The sequence below is a fragment of the Dermacentor andersoni genome, chromosome 1 (assembly GCF_023375885.2).
Source record: "Dermacentor andersoni chromosome 1, qqDerAnde1_hic_scaffold, whole genome shotgun sequence".
Classification (NCBI taxonomy): domain Eukaryota; kingdom Metazoa; phylum Arthropoda; class Arachnida; order Ixodida; family Ixodidae; genus Dermacentor; species Dermacentor andersoni.
Window position 1 is genome coordinate 406017388 of NC_092814.1, and position 17628 is coordinate 406035015.

Consider the following 17628-nt stretch of genomic DNA (forward strand, 5'->3'; position numbering starts at 1 on the left):
ACCTAGGGTAAACAAGAAAAAAAAACTATGAACTCCCACAACCAAATTTTCTGATCCCCTATTGCGAACTGTGCTTTTGTACGACTCCGTTTTGTGTCGTTTCCCTACTTTTCTTCCACCAATCCTCCAATCGTCTGTTACTAATATCTACTGCGGACATGTTTACTTTTCTGCTGCTCTCGCTGAACCCAAGGGCTTCAAGGAGGCCAGTGGTACCTAAATCGACCGCTGGGCAGACGTCTTAACATTCTAATAAAACGTGCTCCATGGATTCCCTAGCTTTGCCGCAGCAAACACCTGCTTCGTCTTCCTATTTATATTCCGCTTTATAGGTGCGTGTTCTAAGGCGTCCCGATCTCACTTAGAAAAGTAATGAGCTTCCCTTTGAGTTATCATAGGCTGTTTCTGTCCTGATTTCGTTTTTTCCTCTTAAGTAGTTATTCATGGCAGGTTTCTTTTCCATTTCCGCCACCCATGAGATTATTTCAGCCTCTCTGACTTTCCGCTTGACGTTATTTGTTTCTGTGTTGCCGACCCTACAGGCGGCATACTTGCTGGTCGGCTTCCTAGTTCGTTTCCCCCAATGTGAATCAATGATTTTCCTGTACAGATACTTCAACACTCTCCCAGCCTATTCACTTTCTTCCATATTCCTCCGTCGTTCTTCATGCTCAACTTTACTGCGACCTTCCCTCACTACAAAACTAGTCCAGCCCATATTACCCTGCACAGCTTGATTTGTAATCTTCCTCTGAGCGCCCAATGCGAGTCGTTTCACGCCGGTCTACTGCAGCACCACATGTCGCTGCAGCTTGGAGTCATTGCTGGCATGAGTTAAAATAATGATGCAATGCAGGGCCTCCGGGATTGGCAGTCATGGTGGCCCCGGAGGTCATGTGCGTACGGAGGTCGCTGATAGCTTGTTGTTGTTTTTCCTTCCGCGTTTGCACATTCTTTTTGTGCACGGGAAGCGCTGCATTTCTAAATATCTGTATGTGTGTATGTGCGTGCGCACTTCTTTGTTTGTTTGTTTTCTTCAGTGAAATCTGGCAACCACCTTTCTGGCCGATGCAACATGAAAGGAATCCCATGCAATCCACCAGGCACACTGCAGGTGATCCTTCCGAGTTCCCTATCGTCGTGTGATTCGAAATACTAAAATCATACGCGTGCGTACAGATTGGAATGAGTAGACGAGTGTTTGTTTGTCTCCTCCAACCGAAACGCTGAGCAGGCGATCAGGAACACTGCATGATCTGTGGTTGGAAAGTTGCAAGCTTAGGTGCCGTTTTCATATATCCTAACAGTTTGTGTACTTTTTCGTGAATTATCTTAATTTCAATATTTTGAGAGCGTTTTAGTCCATAATTGCAGAAAGTTGTGCACAACATGTTTAAATTTTGTGCGCTAGGCACGCTAGTCGATCGCAGCGCCCTACTCGTGGCGTCATCGCAGAAGCATCCCCGGTTCTGCCATTGTTTTGCTGTACGGACGACAGGCTGTGCCATTCCAATACACTATAGTAAGTACACAAAGGTACAATGGATCATTAGGAATATTAATTTTGTACTCTTTGTCATGTAAGAATATCGCTTCGATCAGCGTGCAAGAAAGCTTGTAGGTTAAAACTGCGCTTACTACGGCGCCTCTAGCGGGAGATATTGCGCTCACCGGTGAACTTTCTTAATCGGTGTACTATTCCGCTTTTTCTATTTCTTTCATTCCCATGTATCTATAAGGGAGCTCCCTAGCTAACGCCGCAAGCGCTCTGCATTTTATAGTGTGCGCGGTACTCCAAGCACGTTTCTGGAGCTTCTTTGTGTAAACATGGAAGGAGGATGGCATCCGAGTTTTCTACCTTCCCCCTTGTCCGACGGCCCTGGCTTCACCTCGACGCCTCGAGCTATCACGTGACCGAATGCCTTGAGAGAGAGCATTGCGTGAGCTCACCCTCGCGATGCCTTTCGTTTTCCAACGCGCCCTTGCAATCTTTCCCGCTTTCGCATCGTTTACGGCAGGTAGTGGCGTCGGTTGCTCGGTCAAGTCGGTCGACGCCTTTGCTTTTATTTAACTTATAACACTCGCAGAACCTGCTCTCCGTTTGGTGGTTTGAATGCGTTAACCAACCACCCTTGGAGTACGCGGCATCGGTTCTTTCACTCGGAAAGCGGATCGTGCCTCGTCGATGCCAGCATTTTGCAGACGAAAAAGTGAGTATCGCCTGAAAGCGCATCATTTCTGACGATTGTTGCCCGAAATGCCCTTTGCAGGGTCACGTTTGCGCGACGCTTTCATTCGTGCCAAACGTTCAGATTTTCACAGACAAACGAATGCTTTTTCCACATTGTGAGTGATTATTTCTTGCGTTTTCATGTTTTTCTCCGTGATTTTGACACGCGTGCAAGATATATAGCGGCACAGACAAATTTTAATTCCAAATTATAATGCAGCCATTCGTGGCCCGTGCCGTGGAATGCATCCAGTAGAATTAGTGTCCCTATATGGTGTACTATCAGCGTCAAATGAAACGTCAACACCGGAGCGCGTGGCCCAAGCATATGCGAAAGTATCAATATGCAAAAAAGAGTTGAGGCGTGCAGACAGGACTCAAGAGTAGAGAAGTGGACAACAGGGATGTGAAGGTGCGCGCCATCCAGTCATCACCATTGACAGGCACGCACATCCGATTTGGCCGCAGTGCGCTCGTTTGGGGGTCAAAGAAATGACCGCACGCACTCGGCACACCAATGGCGGCCACCGTCGCGTCTGCTAGCGATACCATGCTGCGCAAGTTCGCCGATTGAAAGAGTGATGTAGCGCTCAAGCGGCAAACCACATGAGCGAATCGATAATGATGCGCTTGCAGATTGCTCCACGCGCACCGCTGTTCGCGCCGCCGATCTGTGCGACAATACTCGCCATAAACTGCAAACTTTAGCGTCTGTTGTCTTTTATTCTTATTTTGCCCCTTTCAAGTGTAAGAAACACATCATAGGCGAAAATATTTCACTATAGAGGGATCACGCGTTGCGGCCAAATCGGCAAATGCCTTCTTGTCAATGGTGATCACTGGAGGGCGCATACTATGCCTTTACTTATGCTTGGGCCACCTGCTCCACTGTTCGTTTCAGTGGACTGTGATGGTACACATACAGGGACACTAACCGAATGCATTGCACGGCACATGCCGAAGATGGCTGCAATATAATTTTGAATTAAAATTTGTCTGTGCCGCTATATATCTTGCACGTGTGTCAACATCACGGCGAAAAATATGAAAACTCGAGAAATAATCACTCACAATGTGGAAAAAGCATTCATTTATCTGTGAAAGTAGATGTCTGTGAGAATAGATGAATAGGGACAGTTCACAGCGGCTGCTGTACGCTTGCCAGAACTTTGAGGCTTCAACTGGCGTCGCTCGTTTGGCGAACTGCGTTGCTTGCTCTTTCACTGGCCCGCCATTCGCACATTGTTTGCGATCACGAACGCGATAATGCAACTTCGTGTAGCTGAAATAATTTGCTTTACATTTTTATTATTCTTCACTGCCTGGGTCGGACGTTAGCACCTTTAAAAATATCATCGCTTCGAATCTGATTCCCTTTTGTTATCGCGCTAATTCGCATGCTTGCTGTTACGGCAACGTGCGTCGTTTCAACTCAGATTGTACTGGTTGCATGTAACACACCTGTTCTATTCTTTTCAGTTGCGTTTGGTAAAGGTGAGATGACTGCGTACTGCGCACTCGGTCAGGAGCTACACTCACTCACGCTCCGAATCGACTGATTTATTGATGGAACCACTAACATATTGCGATCTTCGTGGGAGACATGCTCATGGTTGCTGTCAGGAGCAGGCCGCATCGCGTATTATTTTCTTTGGAGCCACTCATTACACCCAATAATTGTGGTTGGCCTACGTTCATTCGCGTCAACGTTCGTGCAGCAAGTCATACATCTAAATTTGCTAAACCTCGCGGTCTCAATTTAACGCAACTTTAGGCGATCTCGTAATTAAAGTTAACGAAACTCTGGTTTTACGTGCCAGAACCTCGATATGACTATGAGGTCGGCCTTATTGGGGGACTTGTGATTAATTTTGACCAACTGAGGTTTTTACCGTGCGCCCAATGCAGAGCAGACGGACGTTTCTGCACTGAAATACGGTCGGCGCACGGCCAGGATTGGATCCTGCGAGTGACCTCGCAGAAAGGTCAGTTGCAGCACCGCTGGTCTGTACAGTGACTTATTTCGGCGCCTTGAACTCTGCTAGGGCCAAGCCTGCAAGCTGCGACAAAAATGCGTGTTAATAGTGCCATCCTGGCATGGGAGTTCTCATACCTTTTATACGGCGTGCTTCTAGAGCGCCGCATTTCGGTGCCCTTTCCTGCGGCGAGCGCCAGCGTCGTCGGCGGCGGCTTAACCGAGCGAACGAGCACAGTGAAAAATTAAAGTGAACGCGGAGCGCATTGGGGGATGAAATACACGAGGAGGAAAGCTGAGAGGAGGGTGCAGCAGAACCATGAAGCCGAAAGCGGGGGAGGGTATGGCGAAAGCGTGAGATGAAAAACGTGCGGCGACGGTGGCAACGAGATGACGCCAGAATAGCGCGCGTCGTCTCGGAGGTCTATCGGCAGCGGCTGCTGTGAATCGTGCCCACGCGTCACCCAGGCTCTCGCGATCTGCAGGTTGAGGACTGGTTTCGCTCGAGCCGCTTATTGCTGTAAGCCTCACTGCTCACGTGCGGTTCATGGAAGATCGCAACCGGTCACAAAATTGCACTTATGCTGCCACCGCACTGTGCCGTTCGCATGCGCACTCTGGTTGTTGAAAGAAGTAACCCGCGACTGGCAACATGCAACAGCTCGTTGGCAGCCTCGTGTGCTAGCGACCAGCAAAATCTTACACCGTGTCCGAATTATGTTATTACGTTTGTTTTCATAATATTCTTTATTAGTTGGCTACTGTTTGGGTTGACTTTGGTTTGTACACATGGACAGACTACGGCAACCCTATAGAAACGGCACGACGACCACCACAATCAGGCGGCAGCTTTGCCCCGGTAGCGCATGTGGCATCAGCTGCGCATATGCGCATTGATCCGAGTGTACTGGAATGAGGCCGAGTGGGCCGGACGGCGCTCTCTTGTTGAGGCACCGCGTGTTGGAAAATTGTGCGAGGTCGCTGCAAGCGAGCTGGATTGGGGCGGAGACGCGCTCCGCTACATATTAAACGTGCTTTCGCTGCGGGCGCCGAGGCCCATTTCGCAGTGTACTCTCTTGAAATAGTCATTTATTTCAATCGCAAATTTATGTTTGCATCACCTTGCCACACATATATATTTGAGGCATGAATTATGCAACACATCGTTTTCAATTTTGCTGTCATTGTGAAAGGCGTCACCTGCTAGCGAGCGCGCGTTCGTTGCGTGGAGGCGTTTTACAGCGAAAGCTGTATATAACTAACCTTCCGTAGTTCGGTCGGCATCAGGCAACAGAAACGGACTGAGCGATTATTAACAAACCCATATACAATGGCTTTCATTGTTTATTTGTGTGCGCGATCTATCATGTACGGGTGCAGTGCGGCGGCGCAAATGTCAAAATGCAGAACAGAACGCTCGCTATAAACAATAGCGGGACGTCCAGGTTACCGCACTATATAAGCAGGTGAGATATTGGTGCTAAAGGCAGCTGCGTTATCGATGGGGTGGACACGTATAGCTTGTTCACCGGAAAAACAGCATGCGGACGAGGAGCACCAGAGGGAACAGCAACGACAATGTAAACGGCGCCGGCGCGAAACGACCACCGACGAAGAACGTTCCCGTGATTCTGAACGAAAACGACGATCGCGATCCCGGGCACCTCCGAACGAGCAACGACACCAGATTCGCCACACAATAAAATCACTACCATTCTGGTCATAGAAGATTGAATGGCAGCGACAGCACTGCTTTTCGCTTGAGAACTTTGACTGTCGTCAGCGGTCGCTGCCATTCCATCTTACAGAGTAGAATGGCTGTCATTTTTTTGTCGAAAGCTGGTGCGGTACATTTTCTTAAGATGTCTTTATTTGCTTTATTGCGCCCATGACTCTTTTCGGCCGTTACCAATTGTAATTTTAGCCCGGTGAACTTCTGTCTTCACCGCAGTTCTCTCTATGTAACACGCAATTTTTTCACAGCAGCACCAAGGTTCAACAGCATCAAAAAAATTTGTCGGGTTGTTTCACACCAGCTTCTTATTTGTGGAATAGTGAAGAGCACGGGTAAGCCAGATTTATTAACTGCGTGGCACGAACAAGAAAAGCGGATGACGAATCTTCTAGGTAAACGAAAGGGAATATATATATACTTATTTATCAAATAAAGACACTATGTCGTGCAACCTATGCTGATCACCAAAAACCCGCAAAGGCGAACAAATTAGCCGACCTCTTACGCTTGTAGGGCCCTCTGGGACATACTTATCGGCGAAAACGTAGCCTAGCCGCCTGCGGGATTATCTTACTCAGCTATGTCTTATGCTCGGTTGCGGTAATCAGAAGTTCGAATCCGCCCCCCCCCTTTTTTTTTTGTAACGATTGTGTAACTGCCTATGACATCCTCCAGTGCAGAACATCTGCAGGCTTGGAGTGGCGCCGGACACCGGCGGAAGATGCCGAGAGCGAGTAGGACTATATTAATCCAGGTACAACCAGATTAGGAAGGCCCACTAAGCTTGAACAAGGACACTCCCTCACCAGAACAGGAATTGGCCTCCCTGGTGCAGTATTCGGCCAGAACCTCCCTAATGAAATGATCTCCTCAATGAAATGGCCCTGAGTCACCAGTGGCTGCGGAGCAACTGATCAAGGCGGCGGTCAGACTTGCAATGCAGCAGAGGATGCTAAGATTACCTGGATCCCGACAGGCCGCCAATGGAAACTGACCCTTGCAACGTTTAACACCCGAACCATCTTCGAACTCTTCGAACTCATCATCGAACTCTTCGAAGAACTATCAGACATTGTTTGGGACATTATCGGCCTTAGTCAAACTTGAAGAACGGGTGAGACTTACACATTGCTGAATAACGGCCATGTCCTCTGCTATAGAGGTCTCCCGGATAAGAAGCAATACGGGGTAGGATTCCTAATCCATAAGGACATGGCGGGCGACATTGACGAATTGTACAGCATGAACGAGACGGTAGCAGTAGTCGTAATCAAACTGAATAAAAGGCATATATTAAAGGTAGTACAAACATTCGCTCCAACGTCCAGTCACGACGATGAAGAAGTAGATCAGTTTTATGACGATGTTGAATTAGCGATGAGAAAGTGCAAACGCGGTATGCAATAGTAATGGGGGACTACAATGCAAAAGTGGGAAAAACGCAGGCTAAGGCTAATTGCCAACTATGGTATCCATTCTGGAAATGCTAGAGGTGAGATGCTGGTGGAATTCGCAGAAAGGAATAAGCAGAGAATAGTGAACACGTTTTTCAGGAAACGTAGCAACAGAAAATGGACCTGAAAAAGCCCTAGTGGTGAAACAAGAAATGAAATTGATCTCATACTTTCTGCCGATCCCAGCATAGTGCCGGATGTGGAAGTAATAGGTAGGTTAAAATGTAGTGGTCATAGGTTAGTGAGGCCCAGGATCCACCTCCATTTAAACAGAGAAAGAGTAAAATTGGTCAAGAAAAGACAGGTCAACTTAGAGGCAGTAAGGGTAAAAGCAGACAAATTTGGGCTGGTACTTGTAAACAAATATGCAGCCTTAGAACAGATAGATGATGATGATGACAGAGGTAATGAATGAAACCGTAACGAGGCTGGCTTCAGGGGCAGCGATTGAAGTGGGAGGCACGGCACCAAGGCAACAGCAGGCAAGCTCTCCTAAGTAACAAAGGACGTAATAAAGAAACGACAAAGAATGAAAGTGTCCAACTCAAGGGATAAGATAGAATACCCGGCACTGTCAAAATTGATCAACAAGGCGAAAATAAGTGATATTCAAAACTGTAACGTGAGAAAGATTGAAGCTGTAAAAAATGCATGCAGGCTGAAATCAGTGAGAAAGAAACTTGACATAGGACAAAAGAAGATGTATGCACTAAAAGATAAGCAGGGTAATATCATCAGCAACATGGAAGATATAGTAAAAGCAGCGGAAGAATTCTATATTGACCTTTACAAAACCCAGACGACACAGGAGCACTCTATTCCAAACAACAATGAACATTATGCAAAAAAGAAGTGAGGCGTGCAGACAGGAGACAACAGCAGAAAAGTGGACAACACGAACGCCGACTATGAACTGAAGAGAGCACTGAGGCGAAAAAAGAAAGACGCAAAACTCATCTGCGCATGCTCAGGAATGGTAACACCACGTGTCAGTCGGGTTCACATGCTGGTCTACGTGAGAGCTAACTGTTAAGGCACTTAATGTCTTCCTTATGTTAAGGAAGATAATAATCTCTTCCTCTTAATCTCTTCCTTATGATAATGATGTTAACCTGATGTGGTAATTATGTTAATCTCTTCCTTACGATGTTAATCTCTTCCTTATCATAACTGTTAAGGCACTTAATCTCTTCCTTGTACCCGACTGACACGTGGTGTTACCATTCCTGAGCATGCGCAGATGAGTTTTGTGTCTTTTTTTTTTCTCCTCAGTGCTCTCTTCAGGTGATAGTAGGCGTTCGTGTTGTCCATTTCTCTTCTCTTGTGTCTTGTCTGAACGCCTCACTTCTTTTTTGCATAATGAATCCTTACCAACTAGCTCAGCTTTCTGTCGTTCTAAACAATGAAAAGTATACAGGAACTCCTATACCTAGAGATGAGGTCAGAAATGCCTTGCAAGGCATGAAACGGGGAAAAGCGGCAGGAGAGGATGGAATAACAGTCGATTTAATGAAAGATGGAGGAGACATAATGCTAGGAAAACTGCCAGCTCTCTATACGAAGTGTCTATCGACTGCAAGGGTTCCAGAAAACTGAAAGAATGCAAACATTATACTAATCCACAAAAAGGGCGACGTTAAAGATCTAACAAATTATAGGCCCATTAGCTTACTCCCTGTATTATATAAAATATTTACCAAAATAACCTCCAATAGAATAACGACAACACTGGACTTTAGTCAACCAAGGGAGCAGCCTGGCTTCAGGAAAGGTTACTATACAATGGATCACATCTATGTCATAAACCAGGTTATCGAGAAATTCGCACAGTACAATACACCTCTCTATATGGCTTTCATAAATTACGAAAAAGCATTTGATTCAGTGGGGATACCAGGAGTCATAGAGGCATTGCGTAATCAGGGAGTACAGACCGCTTACGTAAATACCCTGCTAAATATCTACAAAGATTCCACAGTCACCTCAATTCTACACAAGTACGAAGATACCTCTAAAGAAAGAGGTCAGACAAGGAGTTTTAATCTCTCCAATGCTATTCACTGCGTGCTTAGAAGAAGTATTCAAGCTATTAAACTGGGAAGGCTTAGGAGTAAATATTGACGGCGAATACCTGAACAATCTTAGGATTCCCGATGACATTGTTCCATTCAGTAACAATGCATACGAGTTACAACAAATGATTGAGGACCTTAACATGGAGAGTGTAAGATTGGGGCTGAAGATTATTATGGAGAAGACAAAGATAATGATAAATAACCTGGAGGGGGAACAAGAGTTCAAGATCACGAGTCAGCCTCTAGAGTCTGTAGAGGAGAACGTTTGCCTAGGTCAAGTAATCTCAGGTAACCCGGACCATGAGAAGAAAATTCACACGAGAATAAAAATGGGTTAGATCGCATACGGCCGACATCGTGAGCTCCTGAATGGTAGCTTACCGTTAGCATTGAAAAGGAAATTATATAATCAGTGCATTTTACCGGTGCTGACATACGGCGCAGAGACTTGGACGCTGACAAAGAAGTTTGAGAACAAGTTAAGGACCGCACACAAAGCGATAGAACGAAGAATGCTAGGCATAACCTTAAGAGACAGAAAGAGAGCAGTATGGATCAGAGAGCAAACGGGTATAGACTATATTCTAATAGACATTAAGAAAAAGAATTGGCACTGGGCAGGTCATGTAATGCGCAGACTAGACAACCGTTGGACGACCATTGGGGTAACAGAATGGGTACCAAGAGAAGGGAAGCGCAGTAGAGGACGGCAGAAGAATAGGTGGTGCAATCCCGGCCACGGCGGCCGCATTTCGATGGGGGCGAAATGCGAAAACACCCGTGTGCTTAGATTTAGGTGCACGTTAAAGAACCCCAGGTGGTCGAAATTTCCGGAGTCCCCCACTACGGCGTGCCTCATGATCAGAAAGTGGTTTTGGCACGTAAAACCCCATAATTTAAGAATAGGTGGTGCGACGAAATTAGGAAATTTGCGGGTGCTGGTTGGAATCGGTTGGCGCAGGACAGGGGTAATTGGAGATCGCAGGGAGAGGCCTTCGTCCTGCAGTGGACATGAATAGGCTGATGATATATATATATATATATATATATATATATATATATATATATATATATATATATATATATATATATATATGTATATATTCTAAAGGGGGTTTATTCGGCTCGTAAAGCAGCAGCGACAAAAGCGAACGAACTGGGTACGTGCCACGCGATGGCAACGGGGCTTTTCAGCCTGCCGATCTTCTTCGTCACAATCACCCCCGAAATTGAAAAGTAGCCATCCTGGCGACCTAGGAAGAGGTGGGCGGATCGTAATGCTGCTTCAGCCGGTCAATGTGCAGAGTCTCTCGCCTCCGATGACGCAGATCGGAAGATGGCGATACAGGTTCGACCACGTAGTTCACTGGTGATGTTCGCAACCACGCTGTAGGGCCCGTGGTACTTCGGGAGGAGCTTGGACGAAAGGCCAGGAGCAGCAACAGGCGGGATCCAAACCCACACGAGTGAGTCGACGGGGAAGGGGTGAGGGGCAGGATTGAGGTCATGGCGTTCTTTTTGGCGGCACTGTAGAGCAGACGTCAAAGAACGGGCTAGTTGTTGGCATTTCTCGGCTTGCTGAGCAACCTGAGAAACAGGTGAGCATTCAGCAGGGTCCGGCTGGTGCTGGAGAACCGTATCAATGGTGCTGGATGGATGGCGGCCGTAAAGCAGAAAGAATGGTGAGAATCCGTTTGTGGCTTGAGAGGCAGTGTTATATGCGTAAGTGACGAACGGAAGTACAAGGTCCCAGTTGGAGTCGTCAGGTGCAACATACATTGATAGCATGTCACCAAGAGTTCTGTTGAATCGTTCTGTTAAGCCATTGGTCTGTGGATGATAAGCAGTAGTAGTGCGGTGAATAATTTGGCATTCAGATAGAAGTGACTGCAGAACATCCGAGAGGAATACGCGGCCCCGATCGCTCAACAGTTCACAAGGTGCGCCATGGCAGATAACGAAGTTGTTTAGGATGAACGAGGCGATGTCTTTTGCTGATGCGGTAGGCAAGGGGGCGGTTTCAGCATACCGTGTCAAATGATCTACGGCGACAACAATCCATCGGTTGCTAGCGGCAGTAGATGGAAGAGGCCCGTATATATCAATGCCGACACGGTCAAATGGCTGGGCTGGGCAGGGAAGTGGTTGGAGAGGTGCGGTGGAGAGATACGGGACACCATTGCGTCGCTGGCAGGCAATGCAGGAGCGTACGTGTTTGTGGACGGTGTACATCTCTCGCCAATAATATTGCAGGCGAAGCCGTGTGTAAGTTTTTGACACTCCGCCGTGACCACACTGCGGGTCAGAATCAAAAGCGGAGCAGAACTCTTGTCGTAGGTGGCGAGGCACTACTAAGAGCCATTTGCGGCCGTCATTGTGGTAGTTGCGGCGGTATAAAAGTCCGTCCCGGATTGTGAAATGCTGCGCCTGTCGGCGTAACGCTCGAGGTGCCGAAGTTGCCGGAGGATTTGACAAAAAGTCGAATATCATGACGATCCATGGGTATTTTCGTTGCTCCGATGCCATGTCCAGGATGTCAAGTGGTGAGACGTCATGTCTGTCGGTAGAAGTGCTGCTGTCTGAAGTGACAGGGGAGCACGTGAGGGCATCGGCGTCAGCGTGTTTCCGTCCAGAGCGATAGACGACACGGATATCAGATTCCTGGATTCGGAGGGCCCACCGAGCGAGACGGCCCGACGGGTCTTTTAGGTTGGACGACCAGCAAAGATCGTGATGATCCGTCACCACGTCAAAGCGTCGACCGTAGAGATACGGACGAAATTTTTGAAGAGCCAATACGATAGCCATGTACTCTTTTTCTGTTACTGAGTAATTGGCCTCAGGTTTAGTGAGGGCACGACTGGCATAGGCGACTACGTATTCGGCATTAGTGTTCTTGCGTTGTGCGAGCACGGCACCAAGGCCGACACCACTGGCGTCAGTGTGAAGTTCTGTAGGTGCACTTGGATCAAAATGGCGCAAGATTGCCGGAGACGTGAGTAGGTGACGAAAAGTCATAAAGGCATCATCAGAGGCTTCCGACCAAGCAGAAAGTTCATTGTCGCCTTGGTGAAGTTGGTTTAGTGGCGCGATCACAGTAGCGAAATCGCGAACGAAACATCGAAAATAAGAGCATAGGCCAATGAAGCTGCGTAGTGCTTTCAAGTTAGTAGGCTTCGAAAATTCGGATACGGCGCGAAGTTTAGCAGGATCAGGAAGAATGCCTGCTTTGGAGACAATGTGGCCTAATATAGTCAGTTTTCAAGCTGCAAATCGGCACTTCTTTAAGTTAAGCTGAAGACCAGCATTCCGGAGACAGGTCAAAACTTTATGTAAACGCCGAAGATGGGTCGGAAAATCAGGAGAAAAGACGACAAAGTCATCGAGGTAGCAGAGGCAAGTATGCCCCTTCAGGCCGCGTAGGATGCCGTCCATCATTCGTGCGAAGGTGGCGGGCGCGTTGCACAGACCGAACGGCATTACAGTGAATTCATACAAGCCGTCTGGTGTTACAAACGCGGTTTTCGAACAGTCAGCATCATCCATGGGCACCTGCTAGTAGCCAGAGCGGAGATCTAAGGAGGAAAAAAACTCCGCTCCTTGCAAACAGTCAAGTGCGTCGTCAATACGTGGCGACGGGTATACATCCTTTCGGGCAATCTTGTTAAGCCTTCGATAATCGACGCAAAATCGTATGGTGCCGTCTTTCTTTTTAACTAGGACGACTGGTGATGCCCAAGGACTACTAGAAAGCTGGATGAAGCCGCGATTGAGCATATCGTTCACCTGGTCATTGATAACGCGTCTTTCAGTCGCCGATACTCGGTAGGGACGCTATCGAATTGGTGCATGGCTCCCAGTGTCGATAGTGTGCGAAACAGTCGTTGTGCGGCCGAGTGATGTTGCTTGGCAGTCAAAAGACGAAGAGAAGCCTTGGAGAAAGCGAAGAAGTTCGTCGCGCTGCGTCGTCGTAAGGTCACTGGCAATAGCTGGCGTAAAAGAACGCGGCAGTGACTGAGGAGGCGATGCCTCGAGAGCAGCAAGATAACTGGAGTCGTTCATCGTGTCAAATATTGAAGATGAGGTCAGTGGCTCTGCTCTACCAAGGCTTTCACGGCGGCGTAAAGTAATTGGTTCAGCCGATGGGTTTGAGACGCACATGAGAGAGGCGCCAGCTTTGAACTCGAGGACAGCGAACGGCAGTGGTAGTGAACGGCGGCGAACTAAGAGTTCGGACGGAGCGAAGAGTACTGTGCCGTCATCTACAGATTCGCAAGAGATACTGACAAGAGTGGAAGACCAGGCAAGTATAACGGTGTCTTCTGAAACAGCTATTTTGGGACAATGGTCCTTATGGTGAGTGATAATATCGGTCGAAAACTGAAACAGCTCGATTTCACCGCGGGCGCAGTCAATGATCGGATGATGTGTGGAGAGAAAGTCCCAACCTAATATGACGTCGTGTGAACATGATGGCAATACGATGAATTCTATGATATAGAGGACGTCCTGAATTACGACACGAGCAGTGCAGGCGCCGGATGGCTCGACGTGCGGCGCGTTGGCAGTTCGCAGAGACAGTCCAGAAAGCGGCGTCCTCACTTTTCCTATCTTGCGGCAAATACGGGCATCTATCGCTGAAAGTGCAGCGCCGGTGTCGACAAGCGTCAATGTTCCTTCTATTGCGACTTCAATAACGTTCTTTAGGGAAGTGTGAGGCCTTATACATTTCGCTGGCACCGCAGGTCTCGCCTCCTGAACTGCGATACTTAGTTTTCCTGGCGCAAAGGGCTCCGCCGCTGGTGCATGGGGGAAAGCGAGCGGCTGAGAATGCAGTGTCGACGGCAGGAGGAGATTCAAAGGTGTCCGAATAGTTGCGGCGTTGTTGGAAACGTGGCGCATATGGACGCACATTGCTGGGGACGTTCGGTGTAAGCAGGCGACAGTGACGTGCCACGTGTCCAGCATGGCCACAATAAAAACAAATCGGACGGTTGTCTTCCGTGCGCCAATGGTTTAAGGTCGTGCATAGTGCACCAGTGGACGGACTGAAGGCGATACGAGTGGGCGCAAAGGTGGGCGAAGGGGCCCGTAGGTCTGCGGCGCAGGCCTCATCGCGACTTCGGCGTACGTCAGGGTAGCGGCCGTCGGAACCTGCTGAAGACAAGGCGAAATGTGGCCGGCTACCTGCTCCTTGTTGATAGATTGGAGAGCGGGCGCCAACGGAGTACTCGGCTGGCCGTGTACAAGTGGAATCAAGCAAAGCTGACGAGCCACCTCTTCACGGACGAACTCCTTGATCTGTAGCAGCAGCGAAGGGTTACCCGGGGCAGCAGCCAAGCTCGACATTGCAGTGGCCTGAGGTGTAGATTGGCGGGTGGCTACGCGTTGTTTGCTCAGTTCGTCGAAGCTTTGACACAGATTGACGAGTTCAGAGACTGTCGAGGGATTTTTCGCCAACAGCATCTGGAAGGCGTCGTCTTCAACGCCTTTCAAGATATGGCGGATCTTCTCGGCATCAGCCATTGCGACGTCAACGCGGTTGCAGAGGTCGACAACATCTTCTATATAGCTGGTAAATGTCTCCCCGCAATGTTGCGCACGGCCACGTAAACTTTGCTCGGCGCGTAGCTTGCGAACTGCGGGGCGTCCAAATACCTCTGTCACGTTAGTCTTGAAGGCCGTCCACATCGTCAGATCACGTTCGTGTTTGCGGTGCCACACGCTGGCGACACCGCTCAAATAAAACGACACGTAATTAAGTTTTTTGGTGTCGTCCCAGTGGTTGTGGATGCTCACCCGGTTGTAGTCAGCGAGCCAGTCTTCTACGTCATGGTCTTCGGTACCACTGAAGATGGGTGGGTCCCGTTGCCGCAAAGAGCCGGGGCAGACCACGGTAGTCACCGGGGCAGCGGGTTGTGGTTGTGGTGGTCCTTCTTCCGGCATTATGAAGACGGGCTGCAGTCTCCAATTACGAAGTTCCAGAATTCTGGCTGTACCCCGCACCTCCACCAATTGTAAAGGGGGGTTTATTCGGCTCGTAGAGCAGCAGCGACAAACTCAGCAGCAGCAGGTAGGGCGCAGCCAGCGAACGAACTGGGTACGTGCCACACGATGGCAATGGGGCTTTTCAGCCTGCCGATCTTCTTCGTCACAATATATATATATATATATATATAACGATATTACGGGGTGCAGCGGTGGCGTAGAGGTAGAACACCCGCCTCGGGTGCAAGAGGTCCGCGGTTCGAATCCCGGTGCCGCGCAATTTTCCACCGGATTAACAAAAGAATCTCGTGTTGATAAAATTGCATAAACAGGCCTAGAGTGTGGCCTGATCCCGGTGACAAGAACCGGTAACGCACTCCCTCACCAGAGCAGGATTGGCCACCCTGGTGCAGTACTTGGCCACAACCTCCTATATGAACACAACAATCAAACCCCGGCCCTCAGTCCCCAGCAGCTGCTAAGCAACTGACCACGGCGGCGGTCAGACCTGCGACGCTGCAGAGGGTGCTAAGAATCCATGGCTCCGGACAGGCCGCCATTGGAATATGAACCTGGCAACCTTTAACGCTAGAACGTTATCTCGTGAGGCGAGTCTAGCAGTGCTATTGGAGGAATTAAAGGGCAGTAAATGGGATATGATTGGGCTCAGTGAAGTTAGGAGGCCAAAAGAAGCATATACAATGCTAAAAAGCGGGCACGTCCTGTGCTACCGGGGCTTAGCGGAGATACGAGAACGATGAGTCGGATACCTGAATAATAAGAACATAGCTGGTAACATACAGGAACTCTACAGCATTAACGAGAGGGTGGCAGGTCTTGTTGTGAAACTTAATAAGCTGTACAAAATGAAGGTTATACAGGTCTACGCCCCCTATATCCAGTCATGATGACCGGGATGTCGAAAGCTTCTATGAAGAGGTGGAATCGGCGATGGGTAAAGTCAAAACAAAATACAGTATACTGATGGGCGACTTCAATGCCAAGGTAGGCAAGAAGCAGGCTGGAGCCAAGGCAGTGGGGGAATATGGCATAGGCACTAGGAACAGCAGGGGAGAGTTATTAGTAGAGCTTGCGAAACAGAATAATATGCGGATAATGAATACCTTCTTCCTCAAGCGAGATAGCCGAAAGTGGACGTGGAGGAGCCCGAACGGCGAGACTAGAAATGAAATAGACTTCATACTCTGCGCTAACCCTGGCATCATACAAGATGTGGACGTGCTCAGCAAGGTGCGCTGCAGTGACAATAGGATGGAAAGAACTCGAATTAGCTTAGTCCAGAGGAGGGAACGGAAGCAACTGGTACATAAGAAGTCGATCAATGAGTTAGCGGTAAGAGCGAAAATAGAGGAATTCCAGATCAAGCTACAGAACAGGTATTCGGCTTTGACTCAGGAAGAGGACCTTAGTGTTGAAGCAATGAACGACAATCTTGTGGGCATCATTAAGGAGTGTGTAATAGAAGTCGCTGGTAACTCCGTTAGATAGGAGACCAGTAAGCTATGGCAGGAGACGGAAGATCTGATCAAGAAACGCCAATGTATGAAAGCCTCTAACCCTACAGCTAGACATAAAAATTGTAAGAGCACAAACACATGCAACAACAAAGTACCAAGGACGAGACACAAGCGCTTGTGTCTCGTCCTTGGTACTTTGATGTTGCATGTGTTTGCGCTGTTACAATTTTATGTCAAGTATGCACCAACTCGCCCAGAAAGAAGTTTTAATGACCTACAGCTAGAATAGAACTGGCAGAACTTTCGAAGTTAATCAACAAGCGTAAGACAGCTGACATAAGGAAGTATAATATGGATAGAATTGAACATGCTCTCAGGAACAGAGGAAGCCTAAAAGCAGTGAAGATGAAACTAGGAATTGGCGAAAATCAGATGTATGCGTTAAGAGACAAAGCCTGCAATATTATTACTAATATGGATGATATAGTTCAAGCGGCTGAGGAGTTCTATAGAGATTTTTTACAGTACCAGTGGCACCCACGAAGATAATGGAAGATGGAATAGTCTAGAGGAATTCCAAATCCCACAGGTAACACCGGAAGAAGTAAAGAAAGCCTTGGGAGCTATGCAAAGGGGGAAGGCACCTGGGGTGGATGAGGTAACAGCAGATTTGTTGAAGGGTGGTGGGCAGAT

General features: G+C 48.2%; 1 protein-coding gene across 1 annotated transcript in view; it reads left to right on the forward strand.

Annotated features, from left to right (window-relative positions):
- The first annotated feature begins 2013 nt into the window (after positions 1-2013).
- The window catches only part of LOC126518692 (cytochrome P450 3A24-like), a 145572-nt gene continuing 129957 nt past the window's right edge, over positions 2014-17628 (forward strand). Inside the window, exon 1 of the mRNA XM_050168458.2 lies at positions 2014-2210. The gene's annotated coding sequence lies outside the window, so the exon portion shown is untranslated. The remainder of the gene's footprint in view (positions 2211-17628) is intronic.